Source organism: Dasypus novemcinctus, chromosome 23 (assembly GCF_030445035.2).
Source record: "Dasypus novemcinctus isolate mDasNov1 chromosome 23, mDasNov1.1.hap2, whole genome shotgun sequence".
In the NCBI taxonomy this organism is placed as follows: Eukaryota; Metazoa; Chordata; class Mammalia; order Cingulata; family Dasypodidae; genus Dasypus; species Dasypus novemcinctus.
Window position 1 is genome coordinate 37,692,005 of NC_080695.1, and position 18,561 is coordinate 37,710,565.

The window sequence follows — 18,561 nt, forward strand, 5'->3', positions numbered from 1 at the left end:
GCTTTTGCTGTATCCCCTATGTTTTGATAAGTTGTGTTCTCATATTTCTTTGTCTCAAAAGATTGGCTGACTTCACTGGCGATTTCTTCTTGGACCCACCAATTATGTAAGGATGTGTTCTTCAGCCTCCATACCTCGGTGAATTTACTTTGGTCCTGTTTGTGACTGATTTCCAGTTTCATTCCATTTTGATCTCAGAAGGTGCTTTGATTCATTTCAGTCTTTCTCTATTGATCGAGAGCTGCATTGTGCCCTAACATGTGGTCTCTCCTGGAAAAAGATCCATGGGCACTTGAGAAGAATGCAGAACCCACTGAGTTGGGATGCAGCCTTCTGTAGATGTCTGTTAGGTCTCAGTCATTGATCATGCTGTTCAACTTCTTTCCTTGTTGCTCTTCAGTCTGATTGTTCTATCTCATGATATGAGTGGGGCATTGAAGTCTCTAATGATCCTTGTAGAGATGTCTATTTCTCCCTTGAGTTTGGCCAGAGTTTGTCCTGTGTATTTTGGCCTACACTGCTTAGCTACATAGACATTTACGACTGATTGCTTCCTGGTGGATGGTCCCTTTTATTCATATATTCTCTATCTCTCATAACTCTTTGCATTAAAGTCTATCTTGCCTGAGAGCAGTCTAGCTCCCCCTGCTCTTTTTGGTGACTGTTTGCATGGGGTATCTTTTTCCAACCTTTCCCTTTCAGCTGTTTTGTAGCCCTGGGTCTACAAAGCAGCAGATGGATGACTCGTGTGTTTTTTTTAATCCATTCCATCAGCCTGTACTTTTGGATTGGGGAGTTTAATCCATTCACCTTCAATGAAATTGCTTTAAATGCATTATTTACTTCCACCGTTTTATTCTTGGGTTTTCTTAGGTCGTATGCTATTTTTGCCTGTCTTCTTACTCTTTGGGTTAGCCATTCTGCTAGTCTTTCTTCTCTGCTCTTTTCCAGGCCTCTCTCTCTCCTGTCTTTTGATCTCAGGTTCTAAGGCTTCCTTTACTATTTCCTGTAAAGGTGGATTCTCTTCCTGGCAAAGTCTCTTAGTTTCTGTTTCTTTGGGAGTGGTTTATACTCACCCTCGTATCAGATAAAGAATTCTAGGCTGGCAGTTTTTCTCCTTCACTGTCCTAATTGTATCACGCTTCTGTCTTCTCGCCTTCATGGTTTCTGAAGAGAAACCCACATGGAGTCTTACTGGGCATCCTTGTAGGTGATGGTCTGCTTCTCCCTTGCTGCTCTGAGACTTATCTCTTCGTCTTTGACATTTGACCTTCTGAGGAGTATGTGTCCTGGAGGAGGTCTCTTTGGATTTGTTCTGATTGGGGTATGGTGCACTTCTTGGCCTGGTAAGTTCATTTATTCCATGAGAGTGGGGAAATTTTTCCACTCGTCTTTCTTCAAAGGCTTTCTGCCCCTTTTCCCTTCTCTTCTCCTTTTGGAATGACCATGACTTGTACGTGGCTGTGTCCTGTGTTGTCATCCAATTCTCTGAGCCCCTGCTAAATCCTTTCCCATTCTTTTCACTCTCTATTCTTTGCTCCCTTCCATTTCACTCGTTCTGTCTTCAGTGTCACTTATTCTTTCATCTGTCATTTTGCGTCTCCTGTTGCGTGCCTGCGATGGGCTATGGATCACACCTCTTTTGTCTTTCATCCCCATGAGCTCTGTCACTTCTCTGGTCAAGATTTCAAACGTGTCTTTTCACTTGCTCGATATCTTCTTATTGTCATTTATCTCCTTAGCCACATTGTCCCTCAGCTCATTATCGTGATTTTGAAATTTGTGTGCATTGTGCCGATAGGCCTCTCGAATCCTGTGTCTCTTCTGGGGCTTTGGTCTGTTCCTTTTCTTGGGCCATGCCTTCCGTTTTCTTAGTAGGGCCCATAATTTGTTGCTGGTGTCTGGGCATCTGATGAGGATGCGAGATACTCAGATGTTCCCTTTTTTCCTTTGGTAGGGTTGTAGTGGTGGTAGGCTGTGTGTTACCACTGCCCTTTGATTCTTGGCTCGACCCAGATGTGGATTGTTAAGATGGGCCCTGCTACTTGCTCAAAACTGGGCTCTGGACTCAGGAATTGGTTGCAGACCTGCTTCTTAGGGCTATGGGGAGGGAATCTCTGAAGGCCAGAAAAGCCTCTCTTACTGCTTCTTCATTATCTCACATGCCAGCAGATGGCACACCTGGAGGCAGGCACAGCCTTGTGAGTCTGAGCAGGGGAGAAGGAAGGCCAGCCTGGTGCTCCTGCCCCTCTGCCTCCTCCTGTCCTCCCTGAGAAGACCCAGGGCACCTGAATCCAGCCCGTCTCAAGCAGAGCCCAGGGGGATAAGAGAGGGGCAGGGGAGCCCAGGGTGGAGGCAGAGCAGACCCCCAGCACTGAGGGTCGGGCACTCGCTGCTGCTAAGGAGCCCTCCTGGGCCGCCTGACCCTACCCCCGTGGACGGTGAGCAGGCAGCTCCAGCACTCAAGTCCTGCAGCTCCAAGAGAGTGAGCCCGGCCTCCGAGGTGGGCTTACGGTCCCTGCTCTTGCCTGCCACTCTTTCTGAGCAGGGCCTTGCCCCTGGCGTGCTCGCTGAGCCAAGGGACCGCCTGAGTTGAAGCTCTTTTGAGGCTTCACACCAACTCTTCAACCCCAACACACCCGCCTGAGCTGGCCATCACTGGCTTCCTTTGGCCTTCGAGAAAACGCAGGAACTGTGATCCCAACACAGGGCTGTGACCTGCTCCAGCTGTGTGTTTTCCACCATGGGCACTCTGACTCCAAAGTCTGTGCTTTGCAGAAGAGCCCAAGGAGGTGGCGGGTTACACAGAATAGCCGTGTGGGCAGGGGGCTCTTGGGTGGACAAGGCCTCACCTGCGTAAGGCTGAACGAGGCTCCTGTGGAGTTGGAATGCACGGTGGGAGTCACCCTGGGAGGGCTCCTGGCCACAGCACACAGAATGGCAGAGCTGGGGGCTGCCAAAGGGGCACGAGCTCTCCCCACACCCAGGCCTGGGTCCCCGAGCACCTCCACGGTAAGGAGGCCAGCCTCGGTGTCTTGCTCTGAACACAGTGGGGGTGCGGTCACCTCCCATCCAGTGTAAGAGTCAAGCAGCTGGTTGGGAAGGTCAGTGCCCAGATGCCTTCTGGCCTGGAGGTCCTATCCTCCTTCTTGGGGCTCAAAGGCCTGCGGTCACCAATCTGATGGTCTCCAGCTCAGAGGTGATGCTGGAAAGCTTCCAAATCTCTTTTCTTCCCACTGCCTCCCAGTCATGCAGTTCACTCCACAAACCTTTATGGGGTGCCTTCTTGGGGTTTGGCACCGGGGACAGGGAGTCGGGCGCTGTCTGGGCCCTGCTAGAGCTGATAGCTGGGGAGGGGTAGATTTGGGCATAAGAACATGGTCGCTGCTGACACAAAGATGAGGAGAAGGTGCTGTGGGCACACGGAAAGTCACCCACTCCAGAGGGTTCACGTCAAGGCAGGCTACCTGGGGCCATGGACAGCATGGGGAGTCCCTGGAATTGTGCAGGTGGCGTGGGGGGGTGGGCATGGTGGGAAGAGCAGGCTGACTGGTGGGTGGGGTGAGCACAGCTGTGCTGGGCCAGGCCCCCCCATAGGCCAAGCATTTTCCTTGGCCCAAGGGCGCCATTGCAAAGTACCAGCAATGGGTTGGCTTTGGTTAGGGGATTTCTTTGGGGTCAAAGCTGCAAGAACGTCCAACTCGAGGCACGGTGACAGGTGCTTTCCCACCAAAGTCAGCCACCACGAGGTGAAGCGAGATGGCCGTGGGTCTCTGCCGAGGCCTCTGCTCTTCCGCAGCTCTCAGCAAAGCTGGTGCGGGGCTGCTCTCTTCTGGGCCTCCTCGCTCAGGCTTGGCGCGGCAGGGTCACACATGGCGGCGTGCTTTCCCTGCCTCTGTCTGTTTCTCTCTCCGTGTTTCTGCTTGAATCAGTGCCAGCGAGGACGGTGGGGGGAGACCCGACCTGAGTCAGGCCTCACTGACATAGTCTAATCGAGACCCTCGAGTGATCTTATTAAGTCATCTAATCAAAGGCCTCTCTACTGATGGTCATGCTTTCAACTTCTCTACTCAAGTTCAAAGTGGATCACACCCACAGCCAGAGATGGCTGTAAAAACACCATCTTTCTCTTCTTCAGTATTCATCCAATAATTTCAAATGGCCACACTGTGGGCAATGTGGGAGTGGAACGTCAGGGAGGGAGACCTTGACCATTAAGGATTGGACCTGAACATTAAGATGCAGGAGCCCAAGGCAAGCGGGGCTGCAGGCATCTAGGCATGTGGTTCCTGAAGGTGGTACCTCCCAAATGGGAAAGCTCCAGTGCCCTCGAAGTGTTGACCTCTTCTGACTCCTGTCTTTGGAGAAACTTCAACCTGATGTTCTGGGGGCAGGACTGAGGTGTCCCAGCTGGAATTAGGCCCCAAGCGTGCTGCTTCACTTAAATTACGACCTTTACTGGCTCAGGGGTTTAGAAGCTAGGAGCTCTCTCCTCTCTCCCCCCTACCCCTCATCCCTTTGCTCAGGTATGAAGTTGGAACGGCCTCCCTAGAATGGAAGAAGGGCTGGCTGTATAAGGAAGCTCTGGAAGGGAATACATTGTTAATATTTCAACATAACTGTTTTAGCCTGTGGGGCTGCTGAAATGCAATATACCAGAAAGTGAGTTAGCTTTTACAATGGGGATTTATTAGTTTGAAAGCTTACAGTTCTGAGAACATGAAAATGTCCAAATCAAGGCATCATCAGGCAATGCTTTCTTCCCAAAGGCTGGTGACCAGTCTCCTTTTTCACATGACAAGGCACATGGCAGCATCTGCTGGTCTCTCCATTCTCTTCCGAGTTTCATTGCTTCAACTTCTGGCTTCCTCTGCCTTTCTCATTCTGTGACTTATATATATATATACCCAATTTATAAAAGGCTCCAGTAAGAGGATTAAGACCCACCTTGGGCCACACCTTAAATGAAGTAATCAAAACATCCCACCTACAATAGATTTACACCCACAGGGATGGATTAACTTTAAGGATATAATTTTCTGGGGTCCATCCAGGTTCAAACCATCTCAGTATCCTACCACACATGGAGATATAGAGATGGAAAAAAGCCCCTTGAGGAAATATGACAAATGTTAATAGAGGTACTCTGTTTCCATGGACAATGAAAGAATTTTGTTTTCTTATTTATATTATTCTGAATTTTACAAAGTTCCTAGAATGAATATGTATTACACACTCAAAAATTTTATTTATTCCAATTCATTTGTAGTTTTTATTCTATGCAAATCAAATTTATTCCATGAGAAATTGCTACTAATCCAAGCATAACTAACAAACAAAATGTACATCTCAAAACACACGTACACTGTACAAAGTATATAAAACATAAAGGGGGGTTCATTCACACACTAACTAGCTTGGTTTCTGAAATGGCAAACAATCACCTTTGTTATGAAGTTAGGCTACCATGCCAATTTGGAGTCTTGGAACAGCTTTACATCCAGAGTTATCAAATGAATTAAAGACTTCATGGAGCAAGTATTTCTAAAAATATTTGTGTGCCTTGAGGCAGTTGGGTTTCTAAGACAATTTTGGATAATAAAGAGAAGATATCTGAAATTAGGTCCCTAGAAGCAAAGCCTGATATAGGAATTCTTCTTTAACGGACTTGTTGGGGAAGAGATTGCTAGTAGAAGGGGAATGAGGGAAGCAAGCAAAGGAACCAGGCAAAGAAGTGGTCTCAACTGGAGACTGATTCCAGGGAACTCTGGAGAACAAATTGCATCAGAGTTGGTTCCACCTTGAGACAAGGTAGTTGGTCTTTTGTACATCCAGGTCAGTCAGCCAAGGGCAATTCTGTAGATAACTGAGTGGCTATGAGCCTTTAGAGCCACTTCACAGAGCAGTTAGGAAATGGGGGCACCACCCAGGAGATTATCACTTGGGATGACTTGGGAGAGCCTGGGTAATGGCAAGCTGATTCTAGCCAGGATTCGGGTGAGGGTAAGTGGGGGAGTAGGTACTGGTAAAGGGTAGTGTGAAAGTAAAGCTAGACTGAGGTTAAGGGGAAAGGCAGGAGTGGAAACAGGAGAGGGATGAGGAAGGGAAAGGGGTAACTCAGACACTGATTCCAGGTATCTTGGCCTCAAAACTTCCTCTTTTAAAGAGTTCTGGGAAGATGGTGTCAGAGTACGTTGGCAGGGCTAACTTTCTTACAAAATCATCGGAGGAAGGGCAGAAGTTGTGTGAAGAAGCTGCATTCTGCAGACCAGAAAAGTGTTGTGCCATAGTCCAGGAGGGAATGGGGACATAGAGATGAAGAGGCTGAAATGAAAACCATGAGTTACTTGAGCCTGAAGAAGGGAATAGTGCCTGTCCTCCACCCTCAAGGTGAAGAGCCTCTGTAAAACCTGTGGCTGATGAGAGAGAAGAGGAAGTTTTCCTCCCTGGGGAGAGGGAGGCAGTGGTGGGGAGCTAAGTGTGGTTTCTCTTCAGCAATTTTAAACAGCCTTGCTTTGAACAGTGGTTCTAACAAGCCCAGAAACATCAGCCAGAAGGGTTGAAAGTTCTACCTCCATGGAAATGTTCACTGAAGAGCACCATCTGCTGACAAGCCAGGAAAGTGAAGGAAGAAAAAGTCTCTCATTTCCCTATCCCCAGGGCCCCCTGGATCTGGTCTGCGCCTGATTAGTGGGTCCCTGGCCCTATTTTGATAAATTAAATGGGGCAAGTTTAAAGATTTAGAATAAGTTGAACCAAAAATCAAAGAAGAGCCATGAAAAAAGATCACTAGACAAGAGAGAGAAATTGGCCATCAGAGTAAATTCACCAGCATAATCAGATGCCTAGATATCAGCAAAAAATTACAAGCCACAACCCAGGTGTCCATCAACTGATAAATGGATAAACAAATTGTGGTGTATATACACAGTGAAATATTATAGAGCTGTGAGAAGAAATGAAGGAGTGAAGCATAGTACAACATGGATGAACCTGGAGGACATTATGCTGAATGAAGCAAGCCAGACACAAAAGGAAAAATACTGTATGATTGCACCTTTATGAACTAAATATATTGTGTAAATGCATGGAGTTAATAAATAGAATATAGGTCACCAGAAAATAGAATGAGGCTAGAGAATGGAAAGCTGAGGTTTAATCTGTGAAGAATTGGTTAAAAAAAGGTTGTTTGTAAATCTCTGGAAATAAATAGAAATATCAAAGCACATCATAGTGTTTGTATCTAGCACAGCTATTATATGGGTTTGGCAGTGGTTGAAAGGGAAAGTCTAAGGGCATGTATATTACTAGAAGGAAAGCTAAAAATGTGATATCAAAATGTATAACATGGGAAGTGGATTTGGCCCAATGGATAGGGCATCCGCCTACCACATGGGAGGTCCAAGGTTCAAACCCAGGGCCTCCTGATCCATGTGATGAGCTGGCCCAGGCGCAGTGCTGATGCAAGGAGTGCCATGCCACACAGGGGTGTCCCCCACGTAGGGAAGCCCCATGTGCAAGGAGGGCGCCCTGTAAGGAGAGCCACCCAGCACGAAAAAGGAATGGTGCCACACACACAGAGAGCTCATGCAGCAAGATGACGCAACAAAATGAGACATGGATTCCAGTTGCCACTGACAAGAATAAAAGTGAACACAGAAGAACACACAGCGAATTGACACAGAGAGTAGACAACTGGGGGGGAGGGAAAGGGGAGAGAAATAAATTTAAAAATAAATCTTTTTTAAAAAGTATAACATAATGAAACCTCATGTGAAACGTGAATAGGGTAACATTGCATATATAAGACTGTTTTAGCAAAATATAGAAAACTAGGTAGATGAAAACAGAATAGCAGCTATGTATAGCATGACAAGCATAGAGCGATTAAGAGGTGATGAGAATGGTTTTGTTTATTATTATTATTGGAGTAATGAAAATGCTGTAATAATGATTGAAGTGATTAATGCCCAACTATGTGATTACACCAAATACCATTAATGGTATACTTTGGATGGATTGTATGCTTTATTAACATGTACCAATAAAATTGGTTTGCTTAAAAAATATTTTAGGCCATACTAAGAAACAGGAAGTATGGGCCAGCTAAAGATAAATTAAAAATTCTGTTGAAACATAAGATTCAAAACAGGGGTTCTTAAGCTTTTCTGTTCCATGTACCTCTTTGCCTGTCAGGTGAAAAACATGGATCACTTCTCAGAATGTAGCAGTAGATAGTTTTATGATACTCAACTAGTGTCAGATCTAACAACTATCATAATTTTGAAGTATGGGTGAACATAAGTGATTTTTTGAGATATACAACAACTGTAATGTGATATGAAATGAATACTATTGAAATTTATTGTATACATTCATAAGTGAAGGAAATGTTAGATTTCAGTTAGAAGTTAGAGAAAATAAAGATAATAAGTTCTTTTTTTTTTTTCAATTCAAGCTCATGGATCCCCTAAAATCTGGTTAAGAATCTCTGATTTAAGACAAGTAATGAATGATGTTTACACAAAGCTTCTAAAATCCATTCAAGGACTCAAAGGAATATATGGCTAAACAGATAAAGGATATTAAAAAGACACTGGGTGAGCATAAAGAAGAATTTGGAAGCTTGCAAAGAAAAGTTACAGACTTTACGGTACAGATGAAGTTAAAAAATACATTAGAGGAATATAACAGCAGACTTGAAATGGCCAAAGAATGAATAAGCAAATAAGAGGATAGAGCATCTGAACTTGAAAAGACAGAAGAACAGAGAAAAGAATGGAAAAAAATTGAACAAGTTCTCAGGGAATTGAATGACAGCATGAAACACACAAACATATGTGTTATGGGTGTCCCAGAAAGAGAAGAGAATATAGAAGGAGCAGTAAGAATATTAGAGGAAATAATGGCCAAAAGTTTCCCAACCCTTATGAAAGACATGAATATTAGTATCCAAGAAGGATAATGTACTCCAAAGAATAAATCTGAATAGACCTACTCTAAGATGCCTTGTATTCAGAAGGTCAAATGCCAGAGATAAAGAGAGAATTTTAAAAGCAGCAAGACAAAAGCAAGTAGTCACATACAAAGGACACTCAATGATATCAAGTGCTGACTTCTCATCAGAAACCATGAAGGCAAGAAGACAATGGCATGATATATTTAGGGTAGTGAAAGAAAAAACCGCTGGCCAATAATTCTTTTCCTGTAAAACTATCCTTCAAATATGAGGGTGAGTTTAAAGTCTTCATGATAAACTGAAAACTGAGTTTGTCACCAAGAGAGAAGACTTACAAGGCTACTAAAAGGAGTGCTGCAGCCTGAAAGGAAAAGACAGGAGAGAGAGGCATGTTAAAATGAAGATTATTAGTAAGAGTAACCAAAAGGGTAAAAAAATAGACATTAGTAAGGTATGACAACAGAAATCTAAAGGATAAAATGGACAATGTGAATAATGCTTTGCAGTAATAATGTTAACTGTTAATGGCTTGAACTCCACAATCAAAAGGCAGATGGGAAGAACGGATTTAAAAATATGAGCCAGCTATATGCTGTCTACCTTAGATGCAAGGATACAAATAGGCTGAAAGTGAAAGGTTGGAAAAAGATATTCCGCACAAATAGTAACTGAAAAAGAGCTGGAGTAACTATGTTAATATTGGATAAAATAGGGAAACGGACTTGGCCCAGTGGTTAGGGCATCCGTCTACCACATGGGAGGTCTGCGGTTCAAACCCTGGGTCTCCTTGACCCGTGTGGAGCTGGCCCATACGCAGTGCTGATGCATGCAAGGAGTGCCCTGCCACGCAGGGGTGTCCCCTGCGTAGGGGAGCCCCACGCGCAAGGAGTGCGCCCCGTAAGGAGAGCCGCCCAGTGCGAAAGAAAGTGCAGCCTGCCCAGGAATGGTGCCACCCACACTTCAAGTGCCACTGATGACAACAGAAGCAGACAAAAGAAACAAGACGCAGCAAATAGACACAGAGAACAGACAACCGGGGAAGGGGGGGAATTAAATAAATAAATAAATCTTTAAAAATATATATATTGGATAAAATAGATCTTAAATGCAAAAAAAAAATGTTATAAGAGATGAAGATCATTGTATATTAATAAAAGGTGAAATTCACCAATAAGAAATAACAATAAGGGGAAACGGACTTGGCCCAGTGATTAGGGCATCCGTCTACCACATGGGAGGTCCGCGGTTCAAACCCCGGGCCTCCTTGACCCTTGTGGAGCTGGCCCATGCACAGTGCTGATGCGCGCAAGGAGTGCCCTGCCACGCAGGGGTGTCCCCCACGTAGGGGAGCCCTACGCGCAAGGAGTGCACCCCATAAGGAGAGTTGCCCAGTGCGAAAGAGAGTGCAGCCTGCCCAGGAATGGCACCGCCCACACTTCCTGTGCCACTGACAACAACAGAAGTGGACAAAGAAACAAGACGCAGCAAATAGACACAGAGAACAGACACGGGGAGGGGAGGTGGGATTAAATGAATAAATAAATCTTAAAAAAAAAAAAAAGAAATAACAATAATAAATTTCTGTATCCAACCTGGGTGCCCCAAAATTCATAAAGCAAACACTGGCAAAACTGAAGGGAGAAATAGACTTAACAATAATAGTCAGAACCTTTAATACACCACTCTCATCATTGGATAGAACCTGGACAGAGGATTAATATGGAAACAGAGAGCTTGAATAATATGATAAATAAATTAGACTTGATAGATATATATAAAACACTGCGCCCCAAAACAGCAGGATATACATTCTTCTCAAGTGCTTAGGGATCTTCTTCAAGATAAACCTTAGGTTGGGTCACAAAACAGGTCTCATCAAATTTTAAAAGATTGAAATTATACAAAGCACTTTCTCTGATCATAATGGAATGAAGCTGGAAATCCATAACAGGCAGGAAAGGGGAAATTCGCAAATATATTTATGGACATTAAACAACATACTCAAACAATCAGTGAGTCAAAAAGAAATTGCAAGAGAAATCAGTAAATATCTTGAGAAGAACGAAAACAAGTACACAACATATCAGAACCTATGGAATGCCACAAAGCCAGTGCTGATATGGAAATTTATAGCTCACAATACTTATATTAAAAGGAAGAAGAAGGGAAGCAGATGTGGCTCAGGTGACTGGGCTCCCACCTACCACATGGGAGGTTCAGTTCTTGGTACCTCCTAAAGAAGACAGTGAGCTGGCACAACAGGCAGGCATGGTGAGCTGACACAACAAGAGACACAAGAAGAAAAAAACGTAATGAGAGACACAAGAAAGCAAAGAGTAGAGGTTCCCAGTGTCTCATAAAAAAGACGGCAAGCTGATGCCACAAGGTGACACAAAAAGAGATGCAGAGAGGAAAAGTATGAAAGATACAACAAGGCAAAGAGCAGAGGTGGCTCAAGTGATTAGGTACCTTCCTCCCACATCAGAGGTCCTGGGTTTGGCTCCAATGGCCTCCTAAAGAAACAAGGAAGACAAACAGACTCAGCAAGTGCAAGCAATAAGAAGGTGGGGAGAAATAAATAAATAAAACAAATATATATATTTTTTAAAGTATAAAGAGCTAAAACCAAAGACCTAACTGCACACTTACCTAACTGCACACCTGAAGGAACTAGAAAAAGAATAGCAAACTAATCCTAAATCAAACAGAAGGAAAGAAATAACAAAGATTAGAGCAGAAATAAATGAAATTGAGAACAAAAAAAAAAAAATAGGGAGAATCAACAAAACCAAAAGTTCGTTCCTTGAGAAGACCAACAAAATTGACAAACCTTTATCTAGACTGAGAAAGAAAAAAAGAGAAGATGCAAATAAATAAAATCATAAATGAGAGGGGGGACTGACCCCATGGAAATAAAAGAGATCATAAGAGGATACTATAAATAACTATACAACAACAAAGTAGACAACAAAGACGAAATGAACAAATTCCTAGAAACACATGAACAACCTACACTGACCCTGGAAGAAATAGAAGACCTCAACAAACCAATCACAAGTAAAGAGATTGAAACAGTTATCAAAAACCTCCCAAAAATGAAAAGCCCAGGACTAGATAGCTTCACAGGTGAAGTAGTGTGAATTCATTCACACAGAATGAATTCTATTAATCATTCAAAGAAAATTTCATACCAATCTTGCTCAAATTCTTCCAAAAAACTGAACAGGAGGGAAAGCTACCAAACTCATTCAATGAAACCAACATCAATTTCATACCAAAGCCAGATTAAAATACTATGAAAAAAGAAAATTACAATTTCTCTAATGAATATAGATGCAAAAATCCTCAACATAATACTTGTTAATCTAATCCAAAAGCACATTAAAAGAATTACATATCACAATCAAGTGAGTTTTATCCCAGGAATGCAAGGGTAGTTCAACTTAAGAAAATCAATATAATACACCACATAAAGAAATCAAAGAAGAAAAATTGCACGATCTTCTTGACTGATGCAGAAAAGGCATTTGAAAAAATACAACGTCCTTTCTTGATTTAAAAAAGAACACTCCAAAAGATAGGAATAGAAGGAAACTTCCTCAACAAGATAAAGTTAACATAGGAAAAAGCCACCGCTAACATAGTACTCAATGGTGAAAGACTGAAAGCTTTCCTGCTGAGATCAGGAACAAGAAAAAGATGCCCACTGTCACTGCTGTTATTCAATATTGGGCTAGAAGTTTTAGATAGAGCAATTAGGCAAGAAAAAGAAATAAAAGGCACCCAAATAAGAAAGGAAGAAATAAAACTCACTATTCACTGATGATATGATTCTAAATTAGGAAAAAAAACAAAATTAGAAAACTACTAAACTAATAAATTCAGTAAAGTGGCAGGATACAAGATTTTTTATACCCAGAAAATTCCCCCAAATCCACAACAAAGGTACTAGAGCTAATAAAGGAATTCAGAAATGTAGCAGGATACAAGATTAATATGCAAATTAGTAAAGGGAATGCATATGGCTCAAGCAGTTGAAAGCCTGCTTCCCACATGGGAGGTCCTGGTTCAGTCCCTGGTACCTCCTTAAATAAAAACAAAAACAAACAACAAGCAAACAAATGAAAAAACAACTCAGGGGAGCCAATATGGCTCAGTGGTTGAAAGCCAGCTTCCCACATATGAGGTCCTAGTTCAATCCTTGGCCCCAGTAACTAATAAAAAAAAATCAGTAGAGTTTCTATATACAACTAATGAGTAATCTGAGGAATAAGTCAGGGGAAAAATTCTATTTACAATAGTGACCAAAAGAATCAAATATTTAGGAATAAACCTAATGAAGGACTCTAAGGACATGTATAAGGAAAACGAGAAATCACTGCTAAAGGAAAACAAAGAAGATCTAAATAAATGGAAGGACATTCCACGGTCATAGATTGGAAGACTAAATACTGTTAAGATGTCAATTCTAAAGAAGCGGATGTGGCTCAACAGATAGAGCATCTGCCTACCATATAAGAGGTTCAAACCCAGGGCCTCTTGGCTCATGTGGTGAGCTGGCCCACATACAGTGCTGCCGCACACAAGGAGTGCTGTGCCATGCAGGGGTGTCCCCCACATAGGTGAGCCCCACACTAAAGGAGTGTGCCCCACAAGGAGAGCTGCCCCGTGTGAAAAAGAGTGCAGCCTGCCCAGGAATGGCACCACACACAGAGAGCTGATGCAGCAAGACGACACAACAAAATGAGATGCAGATTCCTGGTGCCACTGAGAATACAAGCAGACACAGAAGAACACACAGCAAATGGACACAAATGGACAATGGGAGGGAGGAGAAATAAATAAAAATAAATGTTAAAAAAAAAAAGATGTCAATTCCACCCAAATTTACAGATTTAAAGCAATCCTAGTAAAAAATTCCAACAACCTGTTTTACAGCAATGGAAAAGTCAATTACCAAATTTATTTGGAAGAGTACGGGGCCCTGAATATCCAAAAAATACCTTTAAAAAGAACAAAGTTGGAGGACTCACACTACCCTGGCTTTAAAGCACATTACTTATCTACAGTGGTACAAACAGCATGGTACTGTTATAAAGATAGACATATTGACCAATGGAATTGAACTGAGAGTTCAGAAATAGATCACCACATCTATGGTCAAGTGATTTTTGGCAAGGCTGTCAAACCCACCCAACTGGGTCAGAACAGTCTATTCAACAAATGGTGCTGGGAGAAGTGAATATACATATCCAAAAGATAGAAAGAGGACCCCTATCTCAGACCTTATACAAAATTAAACTCAAAATGGATCAAAGACCTGAATATAAAAGCTAGAACCATAAAGCTCCTAAAAGAAAATGTAGAGAAACATCTTCAAGATCTTGGTGGTGGTCTCTTAAACCTTATACCCAAAGCACAAGGAGTGAAAGAAAAAATAGATAAATGGAACCTCCTCAAAATTAAACACTTTTGTGCTTCAAATGGCTTTGTCAAGAAAGTGAAATGACAGCCTACTCAAGGAAAAAATATTTGGAAACTACATACCCAATAAGAGTTTGGTTTCCATGTTGTAAAAGAGACCATACAACTCAATGATAAAAAGACAAGCAACCCAATTATAAAATGGGCAAACGTCTTAAATAGTTTTCCAAATAGGCAATATAGATGGCCAAAAGCACATGAAAAGATGTTCAACATCACTAGCTTAGGGAAATGCAGATAAAAACTACAATGAAATACCATTTCATACCTTATAGTATGGCCATTATTAAAAAACAACAGGAAACTACAAGGGCTGGAGAGGATGTGGGAAAATAGGAACACTCCTTTACTGTAGGTGGGAATGTACAATGGTACGGCCACTGTGGAAGACAGTTTGGCAGTTCCTCAGGAAGCTAAATATAGAACTGCTGCAATCCTGCTACTAGAAATATATCAGAAGAACTGAAAGCAGGGACACAAACAGACATTTGCACACTGATGTTCATTGCAGCATTATTCACTATTGCCAAAACATGGAAACAACCCAAGTGTCTATCAACCAATGAATGAATAAATACAATGTGGTATATACATATGATGGAATACTCTTCAGCTGTAAGAAGAAATGAAGTTGGGATTCAATTGACTTGTATGAACCTTGGGACCATTGCTTTGAGCGAAATAAGCCAGACACAAAAGGACAAATATTGTATGATCTCACTAATATGAACTAAATACAGTGAGTAAACCCATGGAGTTAATCTCTAGAGTTTAGGTTACTAGGCGGTAGCAGGAGGGTTGAGAGGGGGGAGCTTATACTTAATATATGTAGAATTTTCAATTTTTATTGTAAATATGTGGAAATGAATAGAATAGATGGTAAAAAATTATAGTGAGTATAACTAGTACTGCTGACTTATAAATGTGATTGTGACTGAAAGGTGTAGTCAAGGGACATAAATGGCAATTGAAAGAAAACTAGAGGAAAATGAAGATGCATATTAACAGTGATTTTGGTGGTAGATGAGGATTGTTGTAAGTAGTACAATTATAAGAACATTCTTCTATGAATTAGAACAAATATACATCACTATTAAAGGTGTTAAGAATATGGTAATACATGGGGAAAATACAACTAATATAAATTATGGACTATAGCTAACAATAATACTGTAATATTTTTGCATCAATGACAAAGAAGGTATCATGTGAATGCTAAGGGTCAACAAGAGAGGAATATAAGGAAGTATGGGATTTTCCTTTTGGAGTAATGAAAACCTGAAATCGACTGAGATGGTGATAGCATAACTCTGTAATAAAACTGAGAGCCACTGAGTATACACTTTGGATGGATTGTAAAAGGCATGGGACCACCTAACACAGTAAACTTCATGGTAGATGATGGACTTTGATTAACAGTACAAATATGAGAATGTTCATTCATGAGCTATAACAAATACACAGTATTAATGCATGGTGTTAAAAATAGGCTGGTTTATGGAAAAAATACACCAAATGTAAGGTATGGACTACAGTTAGTGGTAATATTTTGATGATGTTCTTTTTATCATTTGTGACGAATGTTCCACAACAATGCAAAGTGTTGATGGTGGGGTGATATATAGGAATCCTATATGTTATGCACAGTTGTTTTGTAAACTCACAACCTCTTTAATTAAAAAAACAAACAAACAAACAAAACTTCCTTTTTCTACTCTATCACTGCTTCTGAGAGCAGTGGTAAATCTGAAAGCAACTGCTTGACTTTTTATTATGGAACAAAGAATCTGCTATATGAGGTCTGCCATTAATAATTTCTAGTAACCATGTGGGAAAGCCCTCAGCAGTGAACATACTATTCACCTGCCCAGCTTCTCTTTGGAGCCTCATCCCTTCCCAACTCTCCTACTTACAACTTCAAGTGGGGGTGCTCTGCCCCCATGATGGGGCTGCCATGTGACCTAGGCCTAACCAATCAGAGAAACCTATCCCAATGGCCTCAGTGAGTGGTCCAGGGATAGATACATGACCCAAGCCAGACCAATCTGAATCATCTCAAGGAGTTCTGCTAGTGTCTCTTTAAGCAGAGCGCTCTCTCTCCAGTTTGCCACAGTCCCCATTTGACTAAAGCGGTTAGTACATTATCTGCTAGGACCCCACAGGCATCTGAGCTTTCCAGGCCTCATCTAGAAGAAGAAACCGATAAAGGAGAAAAAATGATAGCTGTGCTGCTACGTAACAGTAGGGCATTTTGCTTAAGAACATGAGCTCTGAAATCAGACTAACTGGGCTTGAATCTTGTCCCCACCATTTACTTGGTCACCTCAGGCATATTCCTTAAGCTCTCTGAACTTCAGTTTCCTCCTCTGTTTAATGAAGATAATAACAGCTCCCACGTCATAAGGTGGTTCTGGGATTACATGAGATAATTTCAAGATTACTTCTTTATTGAAGTTAATTTTTTTTCATTTTTTCAGTAGAGGAGTTAAGAGCTTACAAAACAATCATGCATAATGTGTAGAATTCCCATACATCACCCCTCCACCAAAATCTAACATCGTTGTGGAACATTGATTACAGATTATGAAAGGACATGATCAGACTATTACCACTAACTATGGTCCATAGTATACACTTACTATTAACACTGTGTATTAGTATGGTACTCTTTGTTATAGTTCATGAGAGAATACTATCATATTTGTACTGTTGATCTCAATCCATCTTCCACCACATGGTTCACTGTGTTAGGCAGTCCTATGCTTGCACATTCCATCTAAAGTGTACACGCAGTGGCTCTCACTTTCATCATAGAGTTGTGCAGTCATCACTTCAGTAAAACTTTGAACAATTTTCCTTAGTCCAAAAGAAAAATCCCATATCCCCATTATTGACCCTTAGCATTGAAACAGTACCTTCTTAAAGATTACGTTTTTGATGGCAGGATCAAAACAAGAGGCAAAGACTATGAGCTAGCTACCAAAGTCTTCAGAGACTGTGGGGGCATGACCCAGAGGACCAAGGCTGACAAAGAGAAGGTGGCAGAGTCGGGTTGTGCCAGCCTCAAATCATCAGGGCATTTTACACAGGAGAAAGGAGAAAGGAACAAGCCAAAACTTGAACATGGATTGGATCCTGCTTTCAAGGACTCCTGTGGTCTTTTCTGAAGGTCTTCTGCCTGGGACAAGAAGTTGGAGCAAGGACTGCAGTTGCTACAGCAATATGTCCTTGGATGCTGTACCTTGAAGGTATTGTGGGTTCAGTTCCAAACCACTGAAGTAAAGAGAATATCACAATAAAGCAATTCACATGAATTTTTTTTTTTGCTTTCTCATTGCATGCAAAAGTTATGTTTACACTATACTGTAGTCTCTTAAGTATGCAATAGCATTATGTCTAAAAAAAAACAAACAATGTACATACCTTAATTTTAAAGTATCTTATTGCTAAAAAAAAAATGCTAACCTTCATTTGAGCCTTCAGCAGGTTGCAATCTTTTTGCCGATGGCAGGTTTTTGCCTTGATGTGGATGGCTGCTGACTAATCAATTTGTAAAAAGCACAATATCCGCAAAGCACAATAAAACGAAGTGTAATAAAATGAGGTATGGTAGTGTTGTCTGATGTCTAAAGCTTAGGAATCTATGTGCTCTATACGGCTGGTTCACCAGGCCAATTAAATAATGGAATGAATGATGGAATCAATATTTTGTAATGTCTCAACGGAGGCCATTAGTGAAATAACAGAGTCCAAGCTTTGAAATCAGATCTGAGTTTGAATTCCAGTTGGGGCTTGCAATTTCTGAGCCTCCGTTGTTGCATCTGCAATGCTATGACAGTTACATTGAATGTAAGTGCTTTGCCCATCTCTGGCCGGTGATAAGCGCTTTAAGCGCTCCATAAGTGGCCTCAGTCGTCCTTGGTAAAATCCCTTTCCAGGAAATCTCAGCCTTTCCCTGGCAGGGTGACTGGGTGAAAGAAGGCGGCCGAAGAGATGCAGGTGTGAGTATGATGGGAAAGGGAGGGGGATGGATCGCGTACAGGTGGAGGTGGCGCCCACGACCCAAGTGGCCCAGCCCAGGGCGGAGTCAGCTTGGGCCGGGCAGGGGCCGAGCCGTC